The sequence below is a fragment of the Doryrhamphus excisus genome, linkage group LG23 (assembly GCF_037039965.1).
Source record: "Doryrhamphus excisus strain RoL-2023G ecotype Guam linkage group LG23, RoL_Dexc_Guam_v1.1, whole genome shotgun sequence".
NCBI lineage: Eukaryota > Metazoa > Chordata > Actinopteri > Syngnathiformes > Syngnathidae > Doryrhamphus > Doryrhamphus excisus.
In genome coordinates, this window is record NC_136379.1 from 1,694,242 (window position 1) to 1,707,283 (window position 13,042).

Consider the following 13,042-nt stretch of genomic DNA (forward strand, 5'->3'; position numbering starts at 1 on the left):
GTATAATCAGAACTACAGCCATACTGTTTCTCAATCATGTTTTTAGTGCATGACGCTGAAATAGCTATTGACGTGTTAACATCGCTGTGTAATGCAGCCAAAGTGCATGGCATCTAATAGATTTCAAGGTTGCACTAAAGAGATGTAGTGTTTTATTTTTATGCTGCGCTCTGCACTTAGTGTGCATCATGTGATGATCCTGTTCCATTTGTTCCCCCTAAAAGGACTGCCTTGTTGTGACAGTTGCTCCGACAGTGCTTTTCGAAAGTTTATTGACTCATTGCTTTTGCAGCCGACTTGTATCTGTGATGCCTGTTTAGATTGACTGACTGTTTTTTGTAACTGTATTAACTTCTTGTAGAGTGGGTGGCCACCACTGTTTGCTAAACTGCGTCAAGCAGCAGGCTGGTTTGTTAGCAACAGGACATATAACATGTGTGTTAAGTTTGGGCATAATTATCGATTTTGCTAAATTTATAATTATTTATAATTGTATCTCGAACCGACGGAGATGAGTTCACTATTTTGATGCAACCAGCAGAGGCGCTGTTGAGTCTAAATAATCACACAACAAATGACTGAACTGCATCATTTTGCTGGCCTCAATATATTGCCGTGTGTGTTTGTTTTCCACATCTGTTGCTACCAAACGAGCAGGTAGTGGCTTCACTCGGTGCCTTGGCGTGTTTGTTCCATAGAACAACGGCATGAATGGAGTGAGCCCTTTTGTCAGTCATATAGTCTATTTGGCTCAGTATGTGGAGGCCGGTGGCCGGTAGCGTACACACAGTGCAGAAGAGTATAATGTAGAGTAAATTAAATTAAATTAGATTCTATATCGCTTGTCCTCACTTGAATCACAGGGGTATGCTGGAGCCTATCCCAGCCATACTTTATATAGTTTGTCATTGTACTTTTTGTAAATGTGACTGTCTGGCGATGAGTCCAGCAAGTTCACTGACTCTTGAGATAGGATAGGCTTTCGGATACCACTGCGCCCCTCGTGAGGACAAGCGGCATAGAAAAAGGATGGAAGAAAATCCTGTTAAAAATAATCAGTTAAAGTCAGGCATTGCTGAATGCCCATCCCTAATAATTGTACTGAAAAATAAAATAACCGGCTGCACGATGGACGAGTGGTTAGCGCACAGGCCGCACAGCTAGGTTCGATTCCACCCTCTGCCATCTCTGTGTGGCGTTTGCATGTTCTCCCCGTGCATTCGTGGGTTTTCTCCGGGTACTCCGGTTTCCTCCCACATTCCAAAAACATGCTAGGTTAATTGGCCACTCCAAATTGTCCATAGGTATGAATGTGAGTGTGAATGGTTGTTTGTCTATATGTGCCCTGTGATTGGGTGGCCACCAGTCCAGGGTGTACCCCGCCTCTTGCCCGAAGACAGCTGTAGAAAACAGATTAATGAATAAAATAACCTCTGGCAAGTATTTTGTCAAGTTTTCTCTAACAATAAAAAAATGGAGGCACATGCTTTTATTGCACAGCCATGATATAATAATGCATTAACTGGTATTTGCGTGATGTTGTATTGGCGTCCACTGCAACACATGGGTTATCAATCATCGCAAGTAGTGGGTAGGAGTGCGGCGTTTATTTGAGGTGCAGCATTTGAGTAGGCCACAATTTGAGTTTATAAACTGGAGTGTCATGAGAATTCCTTACCTTTTGTATTTCTTATGTAAACATAGTGTGCTGTCACCAAAACATTCCAAACGTTTAATGAAGTACCTTCAGTTGTAGTCTTGTCTTCCCTTTCATGTGGGGGATGTCGCAGTGTAAATCATACATGTGTTGAGTGCGAGCAGCTGCACACACACACACACACACACACACACACACACACACTGTCAGCAGATGGAGAAATTGGTAAACTGATGGGCAAATCATTTCAACAGTTGGCTTTTCTAGTATCCGCAATAATATTGACACTTATGCATTCAGTAAAGTGTACTCCCCACTATTCACACATCTTTAATTGACTGTAATGTACCGGAGTTGATACCACAGACTTGAAAATATTCAAATTCAAGATCAGACAGTTGCTATGTTGCTATAGTATTACATTTGTCCCGTGACTTGGCATTAATGCTGCTGTTTTGCAAACGTAGTGAGCAGTCTTAAAGTGGTAATCACCAGTTGTGTTCCAGCAACTTTTTTAAAGGAGTGGGGAAAGTGCAACCAGAAGGGCTGCAAGACAGGAAATCAGAGAGAGAAGCGAGATGCCATGTGCTCCCGAGAGCGACTTCACTTTTCAACTCCGGAATATCCCAATTTTTGGAGTCTGTCTGATCTGTAAATGTTTCTTTAGAAGGGTTTCCATATGTAAACCTCACCCCACTAAAGAGAAAGCGAATTGTTGTTGCTGAAATCTCCGTGCAGCAGAGGAAGTAGGTATTCACCCTTGGGTGGGTCCGTGATATGTCATCATTTTTCCCACACTTTTTTGTTGCTTCACAGTGTTCTGGGAGCTCAAAGGTTACAGCTTAAGCTTATAAACTTGTTGCTGAATGTACCAAAAACATACCAGGTGAAATTTAATTAAATTTAATTCTTATTAAAACCTGCGTCAAGTTGCCCCACCAATGCAAAAATCTTAATAACATACTTTTACATTTTTGTGCTGGTTTTAAAATGGTCTCACTGCCTTTTTTTAAGTTATTAGAGATGATTTCATAGGTCAATTAAATGTGTGTCTAATATGACATCATTCCCGGAGAAAACTTGCAATATTGTTAGAACCATACCAACACAATTGATCATTTTTATGGGGCAAACCAACATAAAAATAGCATAGAATAAGGATATTTAGGTTTATTTTGGAGTATGTCGACACCAAACACGGTCTTTAATAACTCAAAAAGTTGAGCTGCATATTTATGATGATATAAACGAATGTGAGCTTTTTTTTTTTTAAATTCAGAACAAATGGGAGTGGGAGCTGGGTGAACACTGATGGGATATAAAAGTAATATTTAATAACGCAAAAACAAATACAGGCTGATTTTAATGGCAGATATCATTGCGACTATTTTGGTTTAATTTGGAGCCGCTAAGGGGCTGGGAAACTCAGATTGACCTTTGTAAATAAATATCATGCCTAAAAAAACTAACATAGCACAATCAGTCATTTTTACAGCACAAATGGAGCAGAAAAGAACAAGACTATTTTGGTTTGATGCAGAGAATGTCAGGGAAAGTTAAATCTTTCATAGCTCAAAATGAAAACACAAACATATCAAACTATTTTACCAGAGTTTTGCATGGGGTGGGGGTCCAAATACATACTGTGGTGTTTTAGCTGTATGCTTACATGATAACAGTCTTTGTACCTGAAACTGCAATTTATAAATGGTTTTAGAATATGTGTTTTTCTTGCTAAATATACAATTACTACACCAATACTGCATCTGGCCCAACATTATTACAGTAAAGTCTCGTTATATCGATATTCTCGGGAGTCGGAAAAAATACCGATATAACCGGACTATCCATATATCCGATCCTGCGCCGAACTGCATTAAAAGTGGGCGGATCTTTGATATGGCATGTAGTTTTCTCCTTGAGTTCATGGATTGCGTATCTAGCATGCTTTTGTACTACAATACATTTTGTACTACAGTAAATAAAAATAAACTTACGCTGTAGTGATTACCGGTTACCGGGACATTATTCACCCCGGAACATAATTCACCCCGGAACTATCGATAGGGAAGGTGTTACCACCCGGAGGGGTAGGCGCGAGGGACGGGTGTTTTCCGCTGTGTGTGCTGCACTCTGGTGGTGGAAGTGTGAAAAATAAAGTTGACTGGAAGCAGCCGTTCGCCGTGTTCTTTTTTTGGTATTGAAATCCTTAAGCAAAGATTGATTTAAGCTGCTTTTGTATCGATATAAGCAGACCAAATTGGCTGGCGGGAGATGAAAAGGGCATCGTAGTAACCGGATTATCATAATAACCGGGTATCGTACTAACGGAACTAATTATATCATAAAAGACTAGAAATTTGCCGGGAAATGAAAATAGTATCGTAATAAGTAGTAATTCGTTTTAACCGATATCGATATAACGAGACTTTACTGTACTTATATGTGTCAAATTCTAAACCTCCATATTGGCAGATGAAAGGCATTCCAAAGATTTCAGATAACGAGCATTAGATGTTTATGGGTGTAATATTTCCTATAAACTGATACCGCCCACGATTGCCGTGGCGTTCATGTTGCAGCATTTGCAGCTCAGCGGGAATGAGGTTGTTTGATGTTGTCTGCGCGCAATGTTTTGAAATACCATAATAATACCACACTTCCATGAGTTCAGACTTTCTTCCAAATCTGATGCAAACTGGCACACGCTGTTTTAGTTTCGTGTCAAATCAGTTTGTGTTACAAGTTGCTGGGAAGGATTACATCACAGCAACACCATTTAGGATTTAGGCCCAGTACGGAGATACTTAACCCTGCCAGGGATGGTGGAATGGCACTGCAAAAGGGATTGTTACTTTTACAGCTGGCTTTTAATGAAAAGAAAACCAACTCTGACGTGCTGTAAAAAAAGGTCAAATTAGAGATTTTTTTTTATTTTCTTTAAAGGGATTTGGGGGAGCATGTTTGACGGAATGGGATAATGTTTTTTGTGTGCATACCGGAGTCAAAGATGATGTCACACAGAGTTGCACGAGGGGGAAAAGTCATTCCCACATATCCACATGACTGTTCACATGTGTCTGCAGGCATGTGTTTGCGCAAGAAATCACATACACAAAAAGATGATATATTGACTTGTTTGCCATATTTTTAAAGAAATTAGGAGGCTGTTATCATCAAATTATTGAAGCTATTGAATTCCCTTTCATATAAAACCACACTAAATCAAAATGAAAATGGACTCAGGACGCGCCAAAGAAAAAGCTGACACACATGTCCATTATTCATTTTCTAGACCGTTTGTAATTAACACTTAATAATTAAAGCAGACCATCATTCAGTAATTAAGGTAATTAGGGTTTCAGTGATGAGACTGGCAACAATGTCTTAATTATGAGATCTCGGACATGGCAGACTTGCTCAAGATTGACTGAAGCTTCTGGTTTCTAAGGTCATTAGTGAAAGCCCAAATTCCTGAATCTCATCAATAGACATCTCCTTTTATGGTCATTTTTTCCCTCATGCTCGTTGTGTACTTTTCTCACAATGTGTTGATTGAATGTAAGCACTGTTTAGCAGGCATGCGAGGCAGGAAACGCACCACTTGTGAGTGTGTGTCAATGGCATTCAGGAAGTTGGATAGGAGAGGAAGCTGTGAAGACCTGCTTAAATAACACAGTGGAAAGAAAGCCCCCCCTTTATGTCTGCATCCCACCCAGCCTTATACACAGGAGATCAGTCAGACTTTCTTTGGAATATTTGATCAATTTTGATTTTATTTTTTGTATGTGGCTAAAAATACTATGTTCTAAACAGGGCTGCAAATTATAATACAGTGTGACCTCCAATGTCGAAAACAAACGTTTTACGTATACTTCACACATTTTCATGTGGCATGGCAGCAAATCTTGCAAGACTTCAGCTCTGTGAGCATGCAAAGAAGGAGTACTCAATTATGAATTTAGGCTATTTTCACATTGTCAGTTATGATTTTTTTTTAAATGTGACCTGTATCTGTTTTTTTTCAAATGTGACTCAGGCCTCATTTGTATATGGATTTAAATGCGATATGTATGCGATGTGACTGCAGGTCGCATATATCCGACCTATACATCATCGAGGCGTGTAATGCTGTGCTTAACGAGACCTTAAAGGGATTCACGGATGTAGTCAGTCATGGAAAGGTTTGGTTTATCATGCAAAACTTGGATAAAGGTACCCACTTTGGTGTGCTCCGATCGATCGGCCACCAATCGGTATGGGTACAAATATCAGTGAAAAAGGATGGTATTGACTAGGGATTGACACATATTGACCCATATTTTTCCGGCTGATGCCGATACCGATTTTTTCCCATCACCCTTAGCCGATGGTCGATTTTGCTTGAGCCGATATTTGTGGCCGATACTGCTTTGGCTCCCTCAATTTATATGAAAAAATGACAATGATAACAAATATTCCAGGTCTCAAGTTTAAACAAATATTTATTTAAATGTAAACACTGAACACAGTGTGACGCGCACCCCCCACTATACACCCACGCGCGTATCGGCCGATACCGATTCAAGTAAAGAACGCAAATATCGGCTCGATATATCGGCTGATCCTTAGTATTGACATCAGCTTTGATTGGTGTGGCATTTGGGGTCGAAACTTGGTAGGGTGTATGTACTTGCAAGTACTTTTGCGCATGCATGTTACTTTCCAGACACTTTGCATTCAAATTAACATGGCGTGTTTTTTCGTAATGTGAACAAACACATAAAACTACGAACCGGCAACCATATCCGGCCCGACAGTTGCTTCCAACGTATTTAATTTTAACTTTTAACATACAAGCTGGTTGTTTGTCTATATGTGCCCTGTGATTGGCTGGTGACCAGTCCAGGGTGTGCCCCGCCTCTCCCCCAAAGACAGCTGGGATAGGCTCCAGCACCCCCGCGACCCTCATGAGGGTAAGCGGTAGAACATGAATGAATGAATGAACATACAAGCTGGCAATATGACTTGCAAGTAGTCCCAGTCATTAAATCCAAGACAACCTTTAGATGCTTTAAGTAGTTTTTCACATGCAGCCATCTAGACAACTACCTCACCCATGGTGCTAAACAAACACAAGTCAACAAATATAACTTAACCATACCCACTGCAGCGTCTGGGATATAAAAAAGGAGGGACGTTCACATACTCTTTAATAGTCAATGTTTTATTGTTTAGACGTACTTCATATTGTATATCACACATCCTTTATTCTTCTACATTTATTCATCTACATTCCGGGTGTCTTTCTTAATAAAAAAGAAAGTAAAATCCAGTTTTGTTATTTGATGTGGTCTGTTGTTTAATAAAAGGCACACAAGGGACAAACGGGAAATAGGCTGTTTGTCTCACTCCCTGTTCTTCTTTTTTGTGTCTTAAACATCCAAGAACCTCCTCTAAGGGGAACTGCACTTTTTTTTTATTTTGTCCATCATTCACAATCCTTATGTGAAACATAGACACATATTTCATGCTTTTTCTTTGCATTTTTACGCGAGAAAATGAGTTAATTTCAGCTGTCTTACAATGCTGTCATTGGGATACACCTAGTTCGACTACGAAGCCTTTAACAATGTTGTATTGTTTGATATACACGTTGTGATCATACATTAACACGTACACTGATGATAACATGTAATAGTTGCAGTATCATGCTGCATTTTGATTATTTAAAACACTCCTGAAACTTATTTTGAGGCGCATCGATACACATACTTATGCTAGTTCCTTCAATAACAACAGCAGCGACAACACTTACCATGTCCGTTCTCCTTGGCATGGCTGCGTCTTCCAGCACAAGACATGTGCTCCAGTCCTCAGGTAGAAAATGCTGACGGAAATCGAGCATCTTATTGAGTCTTTGTAGCGAAATTGAGAGCTAGGTATTCACTCCTCTGTCTGTGAATGACGCTCAGAGTAGCGATTAGCGACAATTTTGAGCTACTACAATTGGTTAATATACAAGTCAGTTATGTAAATGGGACACTGTTGACATTTTTTTTTAATTAATTTTTTTTATGTGACGGCTTTACCGTCAAAATAGGTATTTCCCATGATGCCCGTTGCTTGCTAGTTCATATAAAGTCATTTTCTCTCTCTAGAATTAACAGAAAAGAGAAATAAATATGTGTTCATGTTTCACATAAGGATTGTGAATGATGGGCAAAATTTCCAATAAAATGCAGTTCCCTTTTTTTTCAACTTGTCTTAAAATTTCCATCAAAATATAATTTCTATATCAATATTAAGGCAAAACATGATGCATTTTATTCACTTTGAGTCCGGATACAGTAATATATTCCTCCTCTCTTTGCCAAAGGTCCAGGGTTATTATGGCCCAGTGTCATCCGGTCTTTCAAGGATTAATGTACGAGAGATTTGCTCTCCAAGTGCAGCGACACAGATAACCCCGAGGCCCTCGCTGTGCTCGTCTGCAGTCACATGGTCATGCTGCTCAGTGAAAAGCTATTCAGTTAACTAGACTGGCTTTTGTGTTGCTTTCCCTTTTTCGATGTTTGCTATTTTTGGGAAGCTATCAACAGTGCCAGTGCCGGCTTGAAATAAAAGAACACGCTGACCACTTTTCCATTTAAAGGCATTGCCCCTCTTGGAGAAATGTACACAATGAAGATGCTTTCTTTTGACATTCAGATGGATCACGGTGTCAATCAAGTTGTACGCTTGCTTTAGTTCATATTTTTTAATCTAGTGTGCCTTTGCATGCAAGCTTGCAGCAATCGTGTGCCAAGACTTCAACCCTGGCCCACACACATTATACAGTCCCTGTGCTGCACTGATGAGTCCTTCATCCAAGATTTGAGTCTGTCCATTGAAGCTTGGATGCTAGGATACCACACGCGGAAAGGCTATTTGATGAACAGTTCCTGTAATGAGATCCTGTTCAGTAACTCATTGACATTTGTAAAGGGCTATGAAACAGTGATTAGTCATTGTTGCACCTTGGCACATCCTTACGTCATTAACGGACTAGTCATTAACGGACTTTTTGGCTCATGTATAAATGAACAGTTATGTGTGATTGCTGAAGGTACTCCACAATTCTTACTACTTCTTATTCCTCATTTAATTACTACTCCATTTCTTACCCAATTCAAAGAAATCTAACATCAAAATGTTCAAGTTTGCTACCTATTCAGACTTTTCAAAATATTCCCATATTTAGTGTAATTTCATAGCAATCTCATAGTAATCTCATTTCTGTGAAAATGTTCCCATTGTAAATGAATGGGCAATTTCAATGGTGAAAAGTCACTTAAAATTTTCCATTACTGAATGACTTTGTGGTTTTGACAGTGTTGGCATGCCTTGGTTGTTAAAGTGTGTGCATCCCAACCCAAAGGTACTTGGTTCAATTCCCGCTTATGCATTCATCATGTTGTACATCAGACAGAAGTCATTGTCCTCTTATCACTACCACATATCCACTAATCTATCCACTAATTGGTCATGGGACAACAAATTCTGATTTTGTGATAACATTAATTCGTGTTAGCAACCATTGAACTGACTCTTGTAATTATCCCATATTTAGAGTGATTTCATATTTCCGATCAACATGAAATTCATATAGACCACCATTCAAACTATTCCCACTAAATTAAAAAAAAAAAAAACTAAATTCATGTACTGTACATGGAATGACATAAAACCTAAATACATTAAATACATAACAGTAAACAGTTTAAAGAGCAGTACCGCAAAACATGATGGTAGATCGTACGATCGTACCAATTGTGCCAAATCAGTAATATAGTGCAGCTGGTAGAGTGCTTGCAGCCGGACTCAGAGATAGTTAGTTCAATTCCTGATTTGAACTTCAATGACCAATTTATTCTTACTTTCATTTTACGTTTTTGAGTATTTCCACAGCATTTCAGTCCACCTTCGACTTCCGAACGGCTGCTGTGTTCATTTTAAAATGTGATTTTCGCACCTTTCAAAGTGTTTCAGTTTCGCTTCAGTGACCAAAATATGCAGCTGTAAAAATTTTTACAGTACCTTGAATACATCCCTTATATTTCATCAAGCATTTTATGATACTCTATGTTAAGGGACAATACAGTGGAAACAAGGGTTGGCTGAGGTGGGGCGACGTCATCGTCTGATTTGCATACCTTGCATATGTCATGATTTTACACCTTATTTACCAGAATAAGAAGTTATTGACCTTTGGGTGTTTGGGGTCATTTTGTGCAAAAAAACATTAATGATGTTCCCAGGGCTCCAAGTAGGTGTGCGCTGATGAGGTAATTTACATGACGTTGTACATCTCTATCCATTTTTTATACCACTTATCCTAGGGTCGTGGGGGTAAGCTGGAGCTGTCTTTGGGCGAGGATAAAAACAACCATTCATGCTCACATTCATACCTATGGACAATTTATAGTTATAGTTATTAACCTAACATGCATGTTTTTGGAATGTGGAAGGAAACTGGAGTATCCGGAGAAAACCCACAAATGCAAACTCCACCAGAGATTCCCAAGCAGAGATTTGAACCCAGATCTTCCCTATCTCCTGACTGTGTGGCCATCATGCTGTGACCATATATGTACATCTATTATCCGACAATATTGATGAACATATGCATACAGTGCATGGCCAAGTCAGTAGTGGTTGCTGTGCAAGTGTCCAGTAAGACCAAAAAATGTCGCTAGGTTGGCATCACTGAATTCCCTCCTGCTACTTTGTCTTATTCTCTGGTATATGAAGCAGAAGCAGAGTAATGATGCCCTCTACTGTACGCAGTTGTACAGACAAGCCAGTCCCATTATAATGTGTTCATGAGCAAGGACAAACAGGTAGTGTGTTTGGGACGCACTGAACTTCAAGTAGTCAGTATACAGATAGTGTGGTACTTTTGTCATGACCCAAAACTCATGGCCAAAGTTAAGGGTGCGAACTGGTAAATTAAGAGACACATTACTGGAGACGCTGTACCGATTAGCCCGTCGACCTCACACTCCAACTTTCCCTCACTTGTAAACAAGACACAGAGAACTCCTCCCCCCGGGGCAAGATCTCACTCCCAACCCAACTTTTCTGACTGAGAACCATGGCCTTATTCCAGAAGCTTTACACTCAGCTGCTCTCCGCAGTAAACACTGAAGGTCACAGCCCAATGATGTCATCTGGACCAGATGTCAACACATTGCAGAGATGAGATCCTAAGGCACCGATTAATGATACGCAATCGAAATTATATGTAATCATCCCTTGTTACATTGTGGTTCAAGCTTTGCTCTCTCTGTGTTTTTTCCAAACACTTTACTAATTAATAAATGTTTTGTGGTTGACTACAGCCTAGTATTAGTTGGAAGACTTGAAGAACTGGCTTTTATTGCAGGTTTTAATGATTGATGAACAGGCATAATAATAACAGAACACAGGTTACTGTTGCAACCACAGCACACAACAAGCTAAAACTCAACTCTGAACCTCCAATGTCATTTCCTGTCTGCCATTGATTCTGCTCCCCCATTTTCTCTGATAATTTTTTCTATATCAGGCAATACGTATGTAAAGGTGACTTATATGGGTGTTAGTTTGTGTATAGATGACTCTAAGAAAGTTAAAAAACGTATTTAAAAGGCTAAAGAAATCCTACTTTGCGGTAGTCTACTTTTCAAGGTCGGGTCTGGAGCCACAAGAAAGGAGTGATTATTGTATAATATGATGGGAATATACAGAACAGTTGTGTCTTTAAACTCCACTGCAAAACCTCAGCTTTACCGAAGTTGTTTTACAGGTGGTGTGTGTGGCGGTAAAGATGTCTACAGCAACACATGATGGCATCAATCGTTGTCCTCCACATATATTTTGTTTCGAAGTTGGGGAAAAAAAGGAGCTGTCTATTTGAGGAGTGGCGTTTATTTATTCAGTGTCGATTTGAACAGAAGGATGTACTGTAGGGTAAGTCTTGGAAAGTATAGTCTTTAATTTTACTTGAAAAAATCCGGGCTGCGGCCTAAAGAATAGATGGATACGGCACTTTTATCGGAATGCGGTCGTTACTGTCTGTCTCATTATGTGAAGTATATTTGGAAAATGCTTCGAAGCTTCCTGAATTTAGTGCAACAGAGCATATATTTTTTTCAAATTGTAAAGCCAACTCCATATTCATATAGCCTCATTTTGCCGGCAGTTTTTTTTTCATCCCCTAAAAGTCTCTCCAAGCTCTGGCATTTGTTTTTCACTTTTGTTGCAAGCAAAGAACAATGCGAACCCACTGGTCATGCATTAAAAATGAAACACAGCACGCCACCAGTGTCACAACACCAATCTCCCAGAGCAGCCTACTGAATATTTTTGCTGATGTGACATTTTCTTACCTCTCTTCCAGAACCCTCGCACACAAAACTCTTTCCAAACTTGTGGAATAAATTGTCGTTTCAACAAGGCGATTGAATTCTTATTCTAAAGCCCAAGGCTTATTTTAAGTCTGTATATAAACAAGTGACTGCAGAGGGAGACAAAGTTGTGTTAAGTTGCCAGCAGCACAACAACTTTCCTCCCGGTAATCCTCCCTTATTATTAGAAGCCATTAAAACTCAAGCCTAATTTGTTTCCAAACTTGTATAAAAGAAGCGCCGTGGCCGCTGATTTTATCGCGATAGTTCCAGTGGGTGAGTTAAAATGACATCATACAGATGGTCCAGTTAAATCGGTCGGGAATAACAGTTATTGCCTCGGCTAAATGCTGTGCAACGTTGCCAGTCTGAAACCAAATGGTGCAAGTTTGTTTTTACGTTGTGCATTTTATTGCAGAATTAGCAGCAATTAGGGAGAGAATTTCTTATAGCATCAGGGGTGAGAGTGAAGCGATGTAGTAGCATTCATTGTTGTTTTTATAGATTGTGTACATGCACCTACAAGCTTAGGTCGGTGGAGTCAATATTATTTCATTAAGAGAAGACCTACATCTAATTTGGTTAGTTTTTTAAGAGGTGGGTGGTGTTTGCTAATAAATGTTTATTATGATGAAAAAGTTTACTTTAATAAGTGTGAGATGCCCCGAGGACATGTAAGCTTGATTGTTAAATTGTATTGTTGGAATGTTGCTGGGATAATGGGCAAGGAAAGGCCCCGAAGTCAAGGCAATTAGCCAACCAGTGGTTTGATTGTTGTTAAATAGATTAGAAAATGTTTAAGTACGCTGTTTGAAAATTAGCTAGTGTTTCACACAGTTTTAGCTCGCTGTTGCACGCCGCCGCTAATGACACCATAAATGGTTCGATTTAGCAACGGGGAGAAAGTTGTCCGCCCATGTCACGTTGATGGCTGAAGAAGACCTATCAAGTGCGTGTTCTGCCGACTTTTTAAACA

At 39.6% G+C, this 13,042-nt stretch overlaps 1 protein-coding gene across 6 annotated transcripts in view; it reads left to right on the forward strand.

The window, feature by feature from the left end:
- The window catches only part of diaph2 (diaphanous-related formin 2), a 388,637-nt gene that overhangs the window by 1,180 nt on the left and 374,415 nt on the right, over positions 1–13,042 (forward strand). The window lies entirely within an intron of this gene.